At 52.6% G+C, this 12,937-nt stretch overlaps 1 pseudogene; it reads left to right on the forward strand.

Annotated features, from left to right (window-relative positions):
- Positions 1 to 7,988, forward strand: part of LOC123114636 (uncharacterized) — a 47,813-nt pseudogene extending 39,825 nt beyond the window's left edge.
- The last annotated feature ends 4,949 nt before the right edge of the window (positions 7,989 to 12,937 follow it).

The raw sequence follows: 12,937 nt of genomic DNA on the forward strand, positions 1-12,937 counted from the left end.
ACAATCTGGCTAGAAGGCATTCTACATGTCAATTAAAAATTACATAGTCACTTCGACTGTTCGTATTCCTCTTCTATACCATCTAACAGGCTGTCTAATTTACAGTCCTGCTGGGAATACTTTGCGGCCAATTCTACTTGGCCGTATACTAAGCTTACAGGGATCTCCTCCCCGTCAGGCCCCACAGGTCCGACCTCGGCCATGCGATTTGGGTCAGCCTTGGTGTACCGTGTCTTCACCATGGCCCAGGCTTCTCTTGCGCCTTGGCGGCAGGCCGAAATCTTCCACAATTGGAAGCGTCGCCGTGCTCCCTTTAGCTTATCCGCAAGCTCTCCAAGGCCTTCGAGACTGGGAAGGGATGGCCATAAGGCTTGGGCAACACCCTGCATCACCTGCCAAACTCGCTCGTGCAGTTGCGGGAGTTCGGGAAGAAGGTCGCCCGTTGAACCGGGCATCTCCTCTGCAAGACGACCTGTTAGAATACCTACAGACATAACTCTGTTAGTCGCCTTCCTCGCCGAACTCCTTTTTCAAGAGTTCGTTTAAGCACTTACTAAAAATGCCGCATCGAAGTCGCTGATTCTCCTTAGTGGAGTCCGACAGCTGGCCACGAACATCTTTCAGTTCAACGTCCAGCTTGGTGTTGGCATCCTGAAGGTCATTCTTCTCCTGCCTCACCTTTGTTAGCACACTTTCACCAGCCTTTAACTGGCGTAGAAGTTGTTGCTTTTCCGGACCCAGTCCGGCGCCATCTGCAATACCATTTGTCAGATTAGCACATTCGCCGCATTTCACATAATACTTATATTCTTGAAACATGTATTACCAGAGGGGGTCTCCTTGGGCTCCCTTGTCGCGGCTAGTGCGGCCTCCAATTGGGCTTTGCACTCTTTCAGCTCCTGGGACAGTACAGTATTCTTCTCTGTAAGAACCTGCATAATGAATGATCCTTAAATCAGTTACTCTAACTGCTTCAAGTCTCGGGGGCTACTGGTATATCTATATTTACCAAAATTTTCTTACCCGTATGTCTTTCACATACTGCTCCGTGGCTCTGGCTAAACCATTTTGAGCAGCACGGAGGTACGCATCTCCCGAATTGAAGGCATCTAAAGCCTCTTGGGAGAAACAAGCGTCGCGAAGGACTGTCCGGCGACGCCTGTGGTTCATGGCACTCCACCTCGGAATGGGTGGCAGACAGCCTGTCCGCATCCTCTGTCGGAGGAGCGTCCTGTGCGCGCCTTGTGTTTGCCTCCGCTTCCGGGCCGGGTGTGGGAGCCTAGCTGGTGGAGGCGCGATTGGCAACCTCTCCGGATGTAGTCCGGCGAGGTCTCTTCGTCCTGAAGATAGCACGAACGTTAATATACCATGAAGGAGTAAAACACCAGGGAAAAAGAGGGTGTGCTGTACCTTTGCGCCGGCATCTCAGTCCGGACCACATTCCTTTTTGCCCCACGGGGCCCTGCGGCCCCTCGTTGGCTAGCTGCCGCAGGATCGGCCTCCCGCCTCGGGAATCTCCCCTACAAAACATGGTTGCTGTCAGAACAACCGAAATCCGTGGGAATGGGACCCCTCTCAAGGGAATAAAGCTCCGGTATTTGTCACCTGGGAGGCCGGGATTAACCCTGGGTAATCAGCCATAATGGCTACCAAGGTATTGTCCCTGCTTAGCTGATGAAACACCCCGTCGATAAGCTCCACCGATATGTCCGGTGCTCTTCGGAGTCCGAATCGAGGGAGCGTTCTGGGTCCTCGGGCTGTGGAGGATGGCTGTTTATATCTTTTACCTCCTGACGCAATTCCTGCGTTGAAGTCGTTAGACTACATATTTAATCACAGGAATAAAAAATAAGCAGGAAAGCACAATTGTCCGCTTACCCAATTCGGAGGATTGTACATGGAAAATCCGCCCTGCGGGTCGACGCGGAGGAATTCCTCCTCTTCTCCCTTGTACAAAGAGGATAAGATCTTTACTAGAGCGGCGGCTGAGGCCGGCCCCTTACGGCCGTAGCGGGTGGCGTCATCCTCCCCGTTGAAATCCCACATGTGGTGGCCTCTATATTGAAGCGGCTGCACCCCCCGCATAATGCATATGGCCATGACTCTAATCATGGTTAGTCTGGAATGAGCCAACAGTCTTATCCGGCCCATCAAGTAAAGGACGTCTCTGTCGCTTTCTCTCTGAGAGCTCCGCAGACGCCAGCTCAAGCGTTTCTTTAATGGAGCACTATTGAACTCAGGGAGACCGACCCGGACAGGATCCGATAGCGGGACGTCATCTATATAAAACCATTCCGAGGGCCAGTCCTCGGGCGCCTTCTTTGGGGTACCGGATAGATACCCGGTCCCGGCGATGCGCCATACTTCGGCTCCGCCCACTTGATATATGGACCCTTCTTGAGAGTGGGGCACCAGGCAGAATATCCTCTTCCACAATGCGAAATGAGCCTCAACACCCAAAAATAGCTCGCAGAGAGCGACGAAGCCCGCAATATGCAATATTGAGGCGGGCGTAAGATTGTGCAGCTGGAGGCCGTAGAACTCCAGGAGCCCACAGAGAAATGGATGAATTGGAAATCCCAGTCCCCTTATTAGATAAGGGACTAGGCACACCCGCTCTCCTTTATAGGGACTAGGTGAGCTCTCCGCTTGTTTTCTGCCATGGTAGGTGGCGAGTCCGGCTCGGACCGGGACCATATAAGCCTGAGGGAGAAATCCCTTGGCCTGAAGCGACACTAACTCGCTATGCGGGATGGAGCAACTCTCCCAGTCTCCAGGGATAGGACTGGAAGGGCGAGAGGAGGAGCTGCGGCGGCTGGCCATGTTGGAATGGACCTTTGCTGGAGGCGCTTTGATGATTTCTCGTGGAAAGGGGGAGGTGTGGTTTGGATCTGAATCCTCATCCTGTTAAATAGGCGACTTGTTTATGCGGCTAGGGGTGTGGATATAAAAATGCCCCGGCTTTTCGCATTCGTTTGACACGTGGAAGACGGCCATTATTGGGCGTGGAAGCCAAGGAGCGCTACGTTTGAAAATCGGACATTATTCCTACAGGTACACAGAATTTGGAGAAGAACCCGCCTTGCAATGCCGAAGACAATCTGCGTGCCGGACTCGTCGTCATTGAAGCCTGGTTCAGGGGCTACTGAGGGAGTCCTGGATTAGGGGGTGTTCGGATAGCTGGACTGTACCTTCAGCCGGACTCCTGGACTATGAAGATACAAGATTGAAGACTTCGTCCCGTGTCCGGATGGGACTTTCCTTGGCGTGGAAGGCAAACTTGGCGATGTGGATATTCAAGATCTCCTACCATTGTAACCGACTCTGTGTAACCCTAACCCTATCCGGTGTCTATATAAACCGGAGGGTTCTAGTCCGTAGGACAACTTCATCATACACAATCATACCATAGGCTAGCTGCTAGGGTTTAGCCTCCTTGATCTCGTGGTAGATCTACTCTTGTACTACCCATATCATCAATATTAATCAAGCAGGAGTAGGGTTTTACCTCCATCGAGAGGGCCCGAACCTGGGTAAAAACATCGTGTCCCTTGTCTCCTGTTACCATCCGACCTTGACGCACAGTTCGGGACCCCCTACCCGAGATCCGCCGGTTTTGACACCGACACCGACCCAGTGGTGTCGGCCGAAGGCTGGACGAGAGGGTTCTGGTTCAAGTACTAAAAAATGTTAGAAGTCGGATTCGGCTGAAGAAAGAATGGAATAAGAAGAGAGACGACTTACCACAGGCGGGGGGTTGGCGCGCGAGTACGGCTCCATGCCGAACTGCCAATTCCCTGAGAGGCCGCAGTTCGTGATGTAATTCACCGTGTCTGCCACCTCCGTGTGGGGCATGTCCTTGGAGCACATCCGACTGGGGTCCCGGTGCCCACTCATCTGGCATATCATGTGAGGCCGACCTTGGAGCGGGAGGACTCGGCGCGCCATGAAGGCGGCCAGCAAGTCGGCCCCAACCAGACCCTCTGACTGCGTCAGCACTCGGAGTCGCGCGACGACGGCGGCGCCGGCAGGAGTCAGCGTCTTGGCCCTGTGGGACCAGCTGGGGAGCCTTCCAGCCAGTGCGCCGGCTTCGTAAGGCGGCAGGTTGACCCAATCGCCTTCTGGGGCGACGTTCTTCACATAGAAATAAGATCGCTGCCACATCTTCACCGACTTAATCAGCGGGATGGGGGGAAATGGGTTGTCGGCCAACGACCTCCGCATCGCGATGAAGGCGCCGCACTGAGCTGGCACGCCGGCGACGTGCGTGCCGAGCTTGGAGCTGAAGAATTCTCCCCACAACTCGATGGTGGGGAGGACACCGAGGAAGCCTTCGCACAGGGTGGCGAAGGCAGCCAGCAGCACCACCGTGTTCGGTGTAAGGTGGTGCGGCTGGAGCCCGTGAAACTCCAAGGAGCGGAAGAAGCCGCTCGCCGGCAGCCCGAGGCCGGGCATGAGGTGCGAGCGGAATATGACCCGCTCTCCCTCCTCCGGCACCGGCGATACCTTCCCCGCCGGCGCGGCACGGGCTCGCACGAGGCCTTCACCAGGAAGACGACGGGTCTTGTGAAGAAACTCGATGTGGTCGTCGTCGACCTCAAAGCCGTCCCACATGCCAGAGCGTACGGCGGCGGGCACGGCGGTGGAAGAAGAACTCATCGCCACGGGCGTGATGAGGCTCGACGTGACGGCAGCAAAGGAAGGGAAAAGGAAGAGGGAGCGGAGGAAGCAGAGGGAATGCGCGCGCGTGCTTCGCCGCCCGCTCCCTCCGCCTACTTATAGGCTCCTAGGCTGAGAAGCCGAGGGGGCGTCGTGGGATTAACTGCACCCAGGACCCCACGACCCCCACGACTTACCGCACAAAGTTACTGCGCAGGAATCCCGACCGCCCACTCGGCTGCAACGGATCCGTGCGAAGGCCGAGGCGCGGTAGTGGCGGGTCCCGCCTACGGGCCTGTCCCGTCGCGCGCGTGGGTGGGCAGACTGGCCCGGCCACATGGCGCCACGCGGCGGGTCCGCAACGGGCGGCAACCTGGAAGCTTATCAGGCACGTCGTCTGGATCCCGCCACGACTTTCAAAACTCTTCAAGAGACGAGACGGCCTCCAGCGAGTCGGGCTCCCGATAGTCGGCTTGAAGAAATACGACAGGCGAAGCCCAGATCCAATCACCGGAAGGAAGAAACTGCTGAGGCTCCTCGACGTGTCTCCCTTGGCGCCTCACCAGCTTCGGGGACTACTGTCAGAGCAATGGGCCACGGGTAGGCTAACCCAAGACCCAGAACCTTTCAAGGCATCGGGGCAGGCTACGCCCCTCAAGAGCCCCATGACGGAAAGCCGCCTCTGAGAGTCGGCCACAGCACTGCTGGATACCTACTCACGGCCGAGTCCCAGGGGCGACGTTAAGGTGGGCTGACTCCGAGCTAGCGGCTTCCAGAGAAGCCGGCTATGGGAGTCGGCCCGCGACTCCAACCACCTCATGCTCTCGTAAGAAGGAATGGGACAGGCGCGGCCTCTGCGAGGTCCATGCCCGCCCCTGACCAAGGGAAGGCCGAAGGCATAGCTACAGTACGCCGTACCCGCGGAGATCTCCGTCCGGCGCGGCACTGTTGCCATGCCAGCCCTGACGTCAACCCCAGTGGGCTGAACCCTGTGCCCACGTCGGCCTGACTGTATGACCTAAAGACGGCAGGCCCCACCAGTCAGCGGGGGCACCAAAGATGGCGAGAGCACCACAAGACGGACCCCATGGGAGTCGGCCTAGCAGAGTCGGCCGGCCCCTCCCACGGGCCCTGCACGCCATTAACTAGACGAGACGGGGCGTGGCAACAGTGATCGCCCGTCGGGTGGCGGCACTGTTGCCATGACCCCATGACCAAGCCAGCGTCATTAGAAGCATGGATACAGTGATCCGCAGCCGGCAGGACCCGCCCGCGGCGGACATGGCCTGTCGGCTCCGTACCGGACCAGTCAGCGGGGCCCACCAGTCGCCGGGCCCCGGCAGTCGGCGGAGAAGACGGCGGCCTGAGAGACAGACGGCTGGGACCCGCGCCCAACCGGATTACCATTGTACCCCCGGGGGGTAGGCCTATATAAACCCCCCGGGGCACCCATGCAAAGGGTTCGACCCCATTAGCACTAGACCACAGAATATAGGCAGGAGGGAACTAGCCTTGCTTCTTCCTCCCTCAGAACACAGCTCAAGGAGCAACCTTGTACCCACTTTGCCATAGTGATCATGCGGAGACCCCGCAGAGCAGCAGTAGGGGTATTATCTCCTCGGAGAGCCCTGAAGCTGGGTAAGGTTCGCCGGCGTACATGCCTACGCCTCATCCCGCTTCCAGACACCGGCGACGTTCTACTCGCCCCCACCATGATAAGCCATCCTTTGGCATATGTCGCACCCAACCCCCGACAGCGTATGTGTGTGGATTACACGGATTTGAACAAGGCTTGTCTGGCCGATCCTTTTGCTCTTCCCCGTATTGATCAAATTATTGATGCTACGGCAGGTTGTGAGCGTTTGAGTTTTTTGGATGCGTATTCTGGTTATCATCAGATCAAAATGGCAGTTAAGGACCAGGAGAAGACAACTTTCATTACTCTGTTTGGAGCCTTCTGCTATGTGTCCATGCCTTTTGGGCTCAAGAGTGCCTAGGCGACTTACCAACGGTGTGTGCAAAATTGCCTTCATAATCAAATCGGGCGTAATGTTCATGCTTATGTGAATGACATTGTGGTGAAGAGAGAAGGAAACCCTGATTGATGATTTGAAGGAGACCTTCGATAATCTTCGGGTTTATAAGATGATGCTTAACCCGGCCAAGTGTGTTTTTGGCGTGCCAGCTGGTAAGCTGTTGGGTTTTCTGGTTTCCAACAGAGGCATTGAAGTTAACCCGGAGAAGATCAAATCCATTACTTCTTTGGCTAAGCTGGCATGCATCAATGATGTTCAACGTCTGGCAGGTCGTATTGCGGCCTTAAGCCGGTTCATAAGCCGGTTGGATGAAAAAGATATACCGTTGTACCAGATGATGAAGAAAACAGATCACTTTGTCTGGAGTGATGCTTCTAATCAAGCATTTGAGGACTTGAAGAAGCAGTTGGCTGAGCCGCCCGTTTTGGCTGCTCCCATTGATAAGGAGCCGTTGCTGTTATATGTAGCTGCCAACAACCGAGCTGTCAGTGTGGCTATTGTGGTGGAAAGGAATGAGGCAGGCAAGGAATATCCGGTTCAACGGCCAGTTTACTATATCAGTGAGGTCCTTATTGAGTCCTCTGAGTGGGATGAACCTCTGATTTGGGATACCTTCTAGCATATTGATGCAGAGAGGATTTTGCAAATTCCTATATACCAGCATGACACAGAGGACATTGTCGCGTCCTAAGCAGTCTATGGTGGCAGCGTCAAAGCTTTGTTCCCGAAGCCCATGCTCGAATATCTACATGAGGAGGAGGAGACTGATATGGATGTCTCGAAGGAGTTGGAAGGATTCATCAAGGAGGTGTGTTGGCTAGGTTTATCTAGGGTTCACAACCCAAAACCGTTCAACTCATGCAACCATTTTCAAGTCAATGTGCAATGCATGGGTATTGGGTCAAGATGTCATGTTCATACTTATGGGGTCAAATGTTTTTCTTGTACAATTTCACTTTTTAGTTGACTGGAACAGAGTCGTGGAAGGTGGCCCTTGCTTGTTTAAGGGAGCAACAGTCGTTTTGGAGGAATACAATGGAAAAGACACATATTATAAGCTTGGTAAGATCTCAGTTTGGGCACGGATACAAGGTGACAGAAGGACTAATGAAGAAGAAAGAGCTTGTTGAGAAGGTACCTAAAAAGGTGGGGAGCCACCTTTCACTACTATTGTTAATGAAGGCGGGATAAATCCATCAAAGTGCTTGAGGGCTCGTATGTTTATTGATTTAAGTAAGCCATTTTTAATTTGTGCCAATTACACTGAAGGAGTGGAAAAGGTATCACGACTAATTTGAAAAACTTCCATACTGTTGTTACTTATGTGGTTGGCCACAAGGTAACTGAGTGTCGAGATGAAATTCATGAACCAAAGGACTGTGATTGTGGAGAGCGGTTACTAGTAAAATATGAAACTGAGGATCCACAGACGTCTGGTGTCAGAAGCAATGGGGGAGGAGGAGGAATGATGGAATGAGGCCGAGGTAGGAATCCGGGCTACCGGGACGATTCTGAATTTCAGGATATGTACATCACCAAGGATGAGGTAGATGAGCTACAAAGAAATAGAAGGGTTGTCAAAAAGCGGCTGGTGTGGTAAAATGGAATGCGGTAAAATGGGATCTTATTGAAGTGATCTTATTGACGCCACCATCAGATATGTTACTAAAAAAGTTCAATTGCTGTAAAATGGGATGCGGTAAGAAAATATACAAGAGTTTTCTAAAAAAACCAGAAGAAATTCCAGGATTTGGAAAGGTAGAAAAAGCAAGGTGCGAATGATTATGAAAATAGCTCAAATATGAGCCGTCAGCAACGAAACCCTAAGTTGGATGTATTGCAAGTTGGGTAACATTGGGCAGTTTGTGCGCTTTTGAAACTCTAGAAGCGGGTACAACCTAATGTGTTCTTTTTGTATAAGAAGCATCTTGATAATTAAAGTTAAGGTAGACAAAATTAAAAGGAGAGTTGGATTGACAATATGATCATTAATGAGAGTGGCGGCCGAAGTGGTGGCTTGCAATTGATGTGGAAGAATGACATAGCCGTACTTGAGTAAGGTGTCACGAAGACATTTTTGTGCAAGCTAGACGCCATACTCCTGCGTTTGCCATGTCCCGCATTTAATTTTTTTTCTGAGTTTGCTATGGATTGTTTCTTCTTGAAATAAACTTTCGCTCTGCTTTATAAATAAAAGCAATCACCGCGTCTATGAGCAAGTAAAGAAAGTATTAAGCCTAGGCAACAACACAAACATGCCTTAGAAAGTAAAGAAAAGGCCACCAAGCAGCCCACAAATCAGGAGAAAATTGGATATTTACCACTTTAAACATTGGGTTTCGCAAGAATGCCACTCTCAAGATGGGTTTCTCAAAAATGTCATCCAGGTCGTGGACCTCTTGATTACCATGGCATTGCCTCCCTTTTCCAGTTTTTCCTGTAGTTTTTTTCCATTTATCCGCACCTGAAAGGACCAGACCACCCCTAGATGTGTACATGTACCTGATTGCATCGTGTAGGCAGCCAAAGTTGCTTCGCTGAGCCAAGAAAACGACCGATAACATTGTGCGCAGGCACAAATCGCCTACACGCCGCCGCCAACACCGATCGCCTGGCTGTAGGTGCCGTTGAACCCCGCTGCCAATCACCTCGACGTCGCCTTGCTGCCTATTCCCTAGACGCCGCTGACGCCAATCACCTGGACGCCACGGCCCATAGTGCCGCAACACCGGCATGGAACGCAATCCTTCTGTGCGGTATTGAATTAAGCCTTTAATTTACAAAACTATACCTTGTATATCTGCAACTGAGTTAGCTATATATATTATGCATCCAGTCCAACTGCCTCACGTCGACCCTGTCCATCCTACCGCGTTGGTATCGGAGCAAGCGGAGGTTGTGCACCAGCTCCGGCCGATCTGCCGCCCTTAGCTGGCACACGTCGACCACCGGCTCCAGAGGACTAGCGCCGTTGGTATGGAGAGGGAGCGAGATGTGGAGCTTGTCCTAGGTGGGCAATCACTCTTTGGCCGGACAATTCAGCTCATCACAGTGCGAGCAGCCATGGCGCATGCATGATGGGTGAGAATGGTGGGAAGTAGGCGAGGATGAGGTGCGGCGGCGAGCAGGCCTGGGCGGGCTTCAGCGGCACGTGCACGCATGGCCAAGCTACAGCGGCGAGCAATCAACAGCATCGGAGCATATTCCATCGTGAGTCGTGACAAATCCAGCCACGCCTACTTCCCAGATGAGGTTTGGAGAGACAAGGGCACTTTGGTCCTTTCATATGTGCATAAATGGAAAAACTAAAGGAAAAAGTGGGAAAGGGAGGAAATGGCATGATAATCAAGAGGTCCATGATCTGGATGGCATTTTTGAGAAACCAATCTTGAGGGTGGCATTTTTGTGAAGCCCAATGTTTAAAGTGGTAAATATCCAATTTTCTCCACAAATCAGTGGCTATGCAACCGAGCACGGCGGCGCTGCCGCAATCATCCTGTTCATCATGTTGTCAAGCCGATCAATCCCTCTGCCTAGAAAGGGAGAGCTGCAAAAAGGCCAATTGAAATGTCCTGCATGCTTTTTCTTAGGGGCATTTACATTTCAACCTTTAACTCGAACCACTACTCATATTTACCCCTAATTTTCAAACCTACTCGGTTTTGCCCCTATTTCGTTGTATGGTGTTATAGAAACTAGATAACGCCCCACTCGTTGCTACAATTTTTTTTAGCAATGAACTTATCAAAAATGATGTGGAGAGTTTCATGTTCTTTTGATGACGTGGAGGGCTTGCATGTGGTAGAAAATGAAAATTGAAAAGTTAAATAGTTATATGAGCGTTTGATGATGTGGAGAGCGTGCATGTGATGGAAAGTTGATTGATTGCATGCGCTTGATGATGTGGATGGCTTGCATATGCATCTAAATGAGAGGTGGCATGTGTGGGACATATCTGATGAGTTGGATATGCTGAATGTTAAAAGAAATAAGATAGTGGGGATGAGTGAGGCGTTTTGGCTCTCGGCCTCGACGGAGGACGGATTTTTTGGAAAAAACAAATCTAAATTCAAACTTTTCAATTTTAAAAAATTCAAAAATTGTACAAGTAAACAAGGATGTTCACTTCAATGTATTTCGTCCTGAAAATTTACGCACTTGTGCATTATGCCTCCATGTATGTATATATATATATATATATATATATATATATATATATATATATATATATATATATATATATTAAATTTTTTGAAATGCAAAACTATGAATTTTGAATTTTTCAAAACCGGCCTCCAAAAGAGATTTTCGAGTGGGGATGAACTTCTTAAGTATAAAGAATACCCCTAAACGACGTTTTCGTCAGGTCTTGTTTGCTTTCTAAGCTTCACGACGTTCCTCCGTAGCTGCCAGTGTTTTCCATTCTTCTGTCACACCCCTCTATTCTCTCTAAAAACATAAACACCAAAAAACAGGAACCACCATCCATGCAGATGCTCTCACACCCCTCTATTCTCTCTAAAAACCTAGACACCAAAAAACAGGAACCACCATCCATACAGATGCTCGAGCATGCTACAAAAGAATGGAAAGTGTTAGGCGATGGACCCGGTCAGCATTGGAGTTAGCGCTGGAGCGTTCCACGCTCCAGCCCACGATCGCCACGATCCCATGATCGCTCTCTACGCCCGCTATATGTATCTTCCCTTGTACTCTTTGTAGGCAACAAGATTCCAATCACAACAGTTTTACATGGTATCAGATATCGATCCACCTTTCCTTTCCCCACCATGACAAACATAGGCAGGCCGCGGAATCCTCCTCCCCTTCCTTCCTCCGCAGACTGCCGAACTCTTCCCTGCCGATGACTACGCCACCCGCCCCTGCTCCAGTCTCCTCTACCCTGGTTCTTCCTTCTCCCATCTCCTTTAGCGACACCATCACCGATATCACACCCTTCATCCCCATTGTTCTCGATCTTAATAGCCACAACTACTATCACTGGCGCCATCTGTTTGAGATTCATCTTGGGCGATGCTCTCTTCTCCATCACATATCCGGAGATCTTCCTCCCGATCCTCGCGATCCCGCATGGATCAAAGATGACCTCGCCATTATTCAATGGCTCTACACGCGCATCTCGACGGAGCTCTTCAACCTCGTCGTCATGGACGGCGCCACCGCCCGCGATATCTGGCTTGAGCTGCGTTGACTTTTTCAGGACAACCGCGATGCCCGCATTTCCGCCCTCAACACGGAGCTCCGCACGATCACGCAGGGCGATCGCCCCGTGGGCGTCTTCTGTCAGCGGATCAAGGCCATTGGCGACGAGCTTCGCGAGCTGGGGGAGGTGGTGGCCGATCGGTCGCTTCTTCACGCCTTGATGGGCGGTCTTGATGATCGCTTTGCTCAGCAGGCGACTCTGATCCCCCTCCTTCGTCCTCTCCCGACCCTCGCCGAGGCCCGCTCCATGCTTCAGATGGAGGAGCAGAACCAGGCGCGCAAGGCCGGGGCACCCCGCCTCTTCCACGCCACCCCACGTCCCGCTGTAGCATCTCCTCCGACTTCCGCACAGTCTCCGGGGGCGTCTTCATCACAGCCGCCGCCTGGGTGGCGCCCGAGTCCGAATTACAAGGGCAAGAATCCCATCTACCGCCCTCCGCAGCACCGCGCACCGGGATCGTCTTCAGGCTCTTCCCCGGTGCCTCCTCCTCCGCCAACACCTGCCGCTGCGGCTCCCCCGGTCTCCACCAACACTCCGGCGCCGTGGCGGCCTCCGCATGATCCCTGGACCGGCCTCGTCCAAGCATGGCCCATGCCGTGGTCTGCGCCTTCTCCGTTCGGTGCTCCTCCGGCTTACAGCGGCAGTTGGACCCCGGGCATGCGTCCTCAGCTCGGCTCCCCGGGTCTCCTCGGCGCGCGGCCTCCTCCGCACGCCTACACTGCGTACGTGCCGCTGTACCAGGCTGCGCCGCCGCCTGCTGCTTCACCATCGTACCACTACTGCGCTCCCTCTCCTTCACCGTGGGACCAAGCGTCTCCGGCGGCTCCCTCCACTTCACCATGGGATCCGCGCGCGTCGGCGCCACCTTCTGCTACTCCCACTACTACACCAACTGCTCCGACATGGGACCAGGCTGCTTTCATTGCCGCCATGAACTCACTTACCACTCAGGACCCAGGTACGGAATGGATCTTTGATTCTGGCGCTTCCTCGCACATGTCTGCATCTAGTTCTTCTT

The sequence above is a fragment of the Triticum aestivum genome, chromosome 5B (assembly GCF_018294505.1).
Source record: "Triticum aestivum cultivar Chinese Spring chromosome 5B, IWGSC CS RefSeq v2.1, whole genome shotgun sequence".
NCBI classification, from domain to species: Eukaryota; Viridiplantae; Streptophyta; class Magnoliopsida; order Poales; family Poaceae; genus Triticum; species Triticum aestivum.